Source organism: Pterocles gutturalis, unplaced genomic scaffold (assembly GCF_000699245.1).
Source record: "Pterocles gutturalis isolate BGI_N339 unplaced genomic scaffold, ASM69924v1 scaffold16361, whole genome shotgun sequence".
Classification (NCBI taxonomy): Eukaryota; Metazoa; Chordata; class Aves; order Pterocliformes; family Pteroclidae; genus Pterocles; species Pterocles gutturalis.
In genome coordinates this window covers 3,754-10,166 of record NW_010098127.1, presented here as the reverse complement: position 1 = coordinate 10,166, position 6,413 = coordinate 3,754, and the positions used below count along the sequence as shown (strand labels likewise).

Here is a 6,413-nt window from a genome sequence, read left to right as displayed (position 1 = left end):
GGTACCCCTGCACCCCTCCCCAGCCTCCGACTGGGGCTCCTGCGTCTGCTGCAGCAGGCACGCTGCTCTTGCTGCTGCATACAAAACATTTGGCTGCTTTAGACTCTTAGTGGTAATGTTTCAGCAGGCGCCTGTTGGTGGCTGGGACTGTGCTGTGGTCCCACCGCTGTGGACAGGATCAGACAGGACTCTGATCCTTTCTTTTAGAGGGGTCCCCCCAAATTCTCTTAATGGCAGCACCGTGCAGCTGAAGCGGCCGACTCGGCCAGGGGATGGGGGCTCACAAACTCTGTGGCTGGGTGTAAAAACCAGTTGAATCTGTGCTGGTTCTCCCTCTGGGATACTCCCCCCAAAAGGGACATGGAGGTGCCGAGGGCAGGATCGGACAGGGTGGTGGCAGCACCCACGCAGAGCTCAGCGTTGGGGGAGCAGAGACCCATTGCCTGTGCTGAAGCTGTTCCTGGGAGGGGATGCTGCTGCGATAGCGGCTTCTGCAGAGATGGGAGCAAGTGGGAGAGGTGGGAGCCAGCTGGGAGGTGACCCATCCTGGTGGCTCTGCATCGCCGCGTGCCTGCACCCATGGAGCTCCTGGAGCTCTGTGGAGGAAAAAGCCTCTTGGGTGTTTTCCAGCACAGGAACCCGCATACGGCCTTGAACTGCCCAAGTGATGCTCAGGGCACACTCAGCACCGCAGGCTGGGTGCCAGGGAGAGGGACACCTTTGAGGGGTGGCAGCAGCAGCGGTGCTCACCCCATCTTAGGGCAGAACTCCCGCTGAGCAGCTCAGCACCAGCCCGCGTGCACAGTAACTCTGGCAAGTCAGAACTGCGGGCTCTGCTAGCCAAGCATGGCCATGCTGCCTCTGCTCAGCTCCGTGGAGCTCACCATCTAGGTCAGAGGAAGAATTCGTTAACCCCGGCCCCTCCAGCCTGTGCCTGCCAAGCAGGGACGGCGTGGGATGGGCACGGAGCGACCGCTGTCTCTGCCCCGTCCCCTCGCCGGTGGGATGCTGGGGTCTGGCTGCTGCTGGCGAGTGGGTCTGAGCTCAGCAGCAGCGAAGCCACAGGTGCTGTTGCTGCATGGGAGCCAAAAGCAAAGGGGTTTGGGTCACTTTAGCAGAGGTGGCTTTCAGATGGATCAGTGAACTGCTCCGACCGACCGTGGCTCTGCAGGTTGTCGTGCTGCCCCAGGGGGACCCATGGGGAAGTGGCTGTCACTCGTGTGGGACAAGGGGCAGGGCTGTAGGGCTGGGACAGCCAAAGCCCAACGCCTCAAAATCCTGATGGTAAAAAGGTTGTGTTTGAGGTCTGAAACTGTCATCAAGCTCTACTAAGGTCAGAACTGGACTTTCACTTTGGAAACCAGAGTGTGGTAGAAGAGCTCTCCTTCCCACTCGGGCAGCGTTGTCTGTAAGGAGAATTCCTTTTAGAGTTGAATGGAGATCCTATCTATGCTATAGAATACAGTATGGATTTTAAAAAAAAAAAAAAAAAAGGTAAGGACTTCCCTGAATTCCTTCAGCTTCAGAAGTTGCCTATGGCAAACTCACCCATGGAGCTGGCGTATGAGCGAGTGTAAGAGCTGCTGTAAGAGCCGTTCTCCCGGCTCTGGCCACTCTCCCCAGCAAGTCTTTGGAGTCGGTTCTCTCCAGCTTTTCTCATCTGGACACAGTTCCCTTGGAAGAGCAAAGCTTTTCTTAAAAGCAGTTTATTCCTCCCCATCTCTTTCAAGGTGGGGGTAAACTTTCTGCTCACTGTACCAATTAAATCTACTTGACAGCTTGATTTTTATCGCTGGGGTTTTTTCCATCAGCAAGTGGAAATGATCCTTGTTAGCTGAGCAGCATCCCACTTTACAAGAAGATGAATCCCGAACTGGGCATTTAAGGAAATTGTTACGGACTGTGAGGGGAAATCCCGTTTGCTCAGCACTCTCCAATTTCAAGCTGAATTGTATTCTTTCATTTTCTGTAAAGCCTCTGCTTTTATAACTCCGAGATCCTGCTGCACGCCGGAGCAGCCTCTGTGGCAGGAGAGCAGGAGGGTGTAATTTGCTGAGCAGCTAATAACATGCAATGCAAGGGGCTGGCCCCAAGGGCAAGGAGCCGTTGATCTTGACTTCAAGTAGTGTTCTCTGCAGCAGCCCTGGTGCTGGGAAGTGATTAAGGGTAGGAACAAAACCGAAAGGCTCCAGCCCTTTCTCCCACGCTCCAAAGCAAAGCCACAATGGGTGCAAGGCGTGGATTAGGGAAACCTTCATCTGGATGGAAATGGCAGCAGGTGCCTTTGCCAGGCTCTCCTCCAAGGGAAGGGGAGGATTTTCCAGGTGTTAATTTAATGTACTGGAGGGCTCAGGGAGGAAGGGGGGCTGTTAGCACTTTACAGACGTGAAAAGAAAGATGCAGCTTTCTGAGATGTCATGGGCAATTTGACAGTGGACAGTGGATTTCTTGTGCTGCTAAATTTTGGCATAAAGGGAAAATTGTCCCCAGTATAGGTCCTGTAAGGATGGGCAATGGGGAGCTCTGACTCTGCTCAGGGCAAGGATGGGTTTGCAACCAGCAGCGGGTAGCGCTGATTTAGTCAAGGAGAAGGGAGAACGTCCCCTTTCCTTGAAAAGGGTTTTCCATTTGACTTGTATGTGGGCTTGCAGGTTGTGTCTCTGCTCAGGGTACCAGAAGGGATGAATCCATCCTTTAACTGCCAGATCATGCTGCATCTTTAAAGATGCTTTTGGAAGAGCATCTCTGAAGCAATTCCATTTTCCTTCTTACTTTAAAAACTTAGACTTTAGTTTTAATCCTCCCCAAACCCACAATCCTTTGTTTGCACCTAAACAGGCGTATGAAGATACGGTTGGGTAGAGTTGTATGAGATGGACTAAGAATGTAGTTTCTGTGCCCAAAAGTTTGTTTGCTTTTTCCAATTTGAGCATCCAGTCTAGTAAGAGAAATAGTTCCTTAGTACAAGCCTTATAACCACATGTCATTCACAAAAGTTTAGCTAAGAATTAAACTAAGCATCAAATTTGGCTGAGCGTGTAATGAATAAATAAAACCTTTTCCTTTCATGTCCCTGTGCCAAAATCAACAAGCTCTATTAGCTGATGAAACAATGCTGACGCCAAATAAAAATACCCCTGACCCATCAATATGGGCTAAGAGCTCGGCCCTGCATCAAAGAGCTTTGTCTGAACAAGAAATACTGTCTCGACACCTCGGGAGGGGCGGGGGAAGGAAAGGGCTCCCATCCTGACAGCAAGCTGGTCTCCCCATGCTGCCGGCTGGGTCCGGGGAGCTCTCACCAGGGTGTTGGCTCACAGGCTGTCAGCCCTGGGCACATCTCCTGTACGCCCCACCTTGCTTTTGCTGGAATAATTTGGAAACCCCTGGAGCTTGCTCCCTGCCCCGGGTGTACGTTGCCCACAAAACTTGCATATTTTTTTAATCATGTGTGCAAAACACCGATGCTTGGAAGTGAAATTCTCAAAGGTCCCTGCTCAGTATTAAAGAGGTGCTTCAGCATCCCAGAATAGCTCAGTACTTGGGAGCACCCCACCAGCTGTGCCATCCTCCTCCTCCTCCCCAGGAGGGTGGGACACGAAGTCACGCTGCATCTCCCCTCCGCCCCACGCAGCAGCTTGGCCGGTCCCCAGCCGTGCCTGCCCTGCAAACCCCTCTGGTTTGAAATCTGCATTGAGCTGCTCCGTGCCGTGCCCTGGGTGTGATCTGTGAAGTCTCGCCCTTCCCTCAACATCCTCAGTTAAAAGATCTGTTCCCCCCCTTAGCCTTCAGTCACACTTTCAGATTCATTCAGGCTTTTATTTACTTATCCATCTGTCTTCCCCCTCCTGCCGCTCCCCCTGCCCTGCCAGGAGGGAAAGCACGAGTCATTTTTCAGGTGACCCTGCCAGAAAGGCACTGCCATGAACAGGAGAAGGTTCAGAAACTGTGGAAAAAGCAAAACCCCCGCCTTTAATCACCAGCAAAACCCTTCCCCAACAGAGGGGAGCAGCCAGATGTGACTCGAATTGCTGTAAAACAGAACAGACAAACCTCCAAACAATTCCTGCAACCCCCCCAGCTGCCTCCTTTTGCAGAACTGCTCAAAGGTGTTACAACCGTCGTGTGCGATCCTGCGGGCTGGGCGATGCCGCCTTGGTACCGATACAGCCTCGTAGGAAACACTCGCTGTCGTACCGGGTCCTGACTTTCCCCAGGACTCTCCTCCTCCTCTGCCAGCCCGTGGCAATGCCCTGCCTGGGGCCATCGTCCTGCTCCCTCCTGTCTGGCTGCCTTAAGCACGGCGGGATGTTTGTGTGCCTTGAGTTTTGATTTCAGTTGTCTGAGCAGCGCAGGTGTCCTGCCAGGCTGGGCTTAATTCTGAGTAACATTAGTTTAACCACACGGACGGAACCCTGCTGTTCCGAAAGACACCTAAGAAAGCAATATTGTCACCGTAAGAACCTCTCTGCTGGAAAGCCGGGCTCCTACAACAACCCACCTGTTACATAAAAATAATTAAAACCTGAAGAGAAAGGAGAACAGGACAGCGAAAGGCATCCGAGCAGGCAAGGGGCTGTGTGGGGCTGGTGCGAGGCCCCAGCCCTCCCCTCCGGCAGTAAGGGCTGGGGGGTGTAATGATCTCGGGGGCTGCTGCACCGATCGGTGGGCAGCGACATCGGTTAGCGCGGGGGCAGCAAAACTCCGCTCGCAGCCTCGGCAGGCTCTGCTCGCCTCTCTCTGCACGTCAGTAGGTGTCAAGTCCCCACCCAGGACCGCAATGGCAGGGTCACTTCTTGCTGGTTCCACTTTCCCCTGACCATACGGGGATGCTCAGCAGTGAATGGCCACGTGTCATTCTCTGGGACAGAGGCTGTGAAATTTTCCCTGACTGACCCCCAGCACACACTGCTCTCATCCTTAGGCTGGATGAGAGCCTGGATCCCTCCTGCAGCCATCCCCTGCTCTGAGCAGTAAGGGCTGGGTGGGCTCTTGGCTCACCTCTGCAGGGCTGCTCCTCATCTGCAGCATTTTTAAAACTCTCTAATCCTCTGGAGAGGACAGCACTGGCTCAAGAGGGGAGAGAAGGGGCCAGGAAGACAGTGGGATTTCATAAACCGAGCCCAAAAATCTAAAAAATAACTTGCAATACATTACTCCTGTTCTTAGCTTGATTCTTCTTCTTCCCCAGGGAATTGCTGGGGGATGTTGCTGGGAGTGCTGGTTTCTGTCCTAGGAGCTGAGAGCTGGGCCAGGCACACACCCCGGGGTGAGGCAGGGACAGGGAGGCAAATCCGTGTTCTGCGTTTGTGTAACTCCCATTCACGGCTCAACACGGTGTTTGCAAGTGGTACAGCACATGGCAGGCGTACGCTACGAGGAAGCACTGCCGCTGCCCAGAATAGAAAGATTTTAGCTCAGTATTGACTGAATCAAGAGATGTAGAGAGCTGATTGCAGTTTGTGTCTTCGGTTCTCTGGAGGTCAGTGGAAGGGAAGTGTGGAGCATCCTCAGCCAGAAAGCCTTTGCTTTCTGCTACGTTCACTGCGGCGATCTGGCATCCACCTTTTAATCCTCCTGCAGCCAGGCAGATACATGGAAACCCAGCCTGGCCCATCAAGAGTTAACTGTTCTATTCGCACCCTTGCACTTAATCTTTCTTTTCAAATGATTTTTTAAAAGAAAAAGCTTCTACTTATCAGGAATTAGTGAAAAAAGCTTCCCTGGTACTAATGAGACCCCTTGGGCTGGGGAGAAGTGGGTGAATAAATAGCGGTGGCGTGTTGTGATGGTCAGAAATGTTTGGCATCTCCTGGTATCAAAGCAGCATTTTTCTCCTGGGTTTTCAAGAGATGCCCCGAGCTGGTTGAGCCCAGGGTATTTTTCCAGTGCATTTTCTAGTGGGTAACTGAGGACTGGGGGTATCTGAGTCTGGGTAATGCTGGTAACAGAAACGGGGACTCCTGTCCCCTCTCCCATTGCCTTGGAGGAGAACTCTCCTTCTCGTTACAGCAAACAGGCTCATATCCTCCTTGTCTGGTGCCCACCCCAGTAGAAACCCTGCCAGAGTGGACTGGTTTGGTCACCACACGGTAAATGTGTGCTGGGACCACTGCTGGAGGGCATTCGGGAGGGGATGTCACAGCCACGCTGGTTTGCTCTTTGCTTTGACCCCCCCACACCTCTTTTTAACAATGTAAAGCCTTGTGAATTATAAATCAAATGCTCCTGCTGAGCTTTGTGGTGCACAGAATGAAATGCAATGATTAATATTTAAGAGAAAATAAGTTAAAGATTTTAACTACAAGGGCAAGTGTCTGTCCAGAGAGTCTTTTCGTGTGGAGGCTGGAGGAGAGGGGGGGCTGTGTTTTCAGGGAAACTCGTGGCTGTCAAATGGGGCCACGCTGACCCCT

General features: G+C 52.5%; 1 protein-coding gene across 1 annotated transcript in view; it reads right to left on the bottom strand.

Annotated features, from left to right (window-relative positions):
• The window catches only part of NTNG2 (netrin G2), a gene marked incomplete at its 3' end in the record, with an annotated part of 30,977 nt that overhangs the window by 23,846 nt on the left and 718 nt on the right, over positions 1-6,413 (bottom strand). The window lies entirely within an intron of this gene.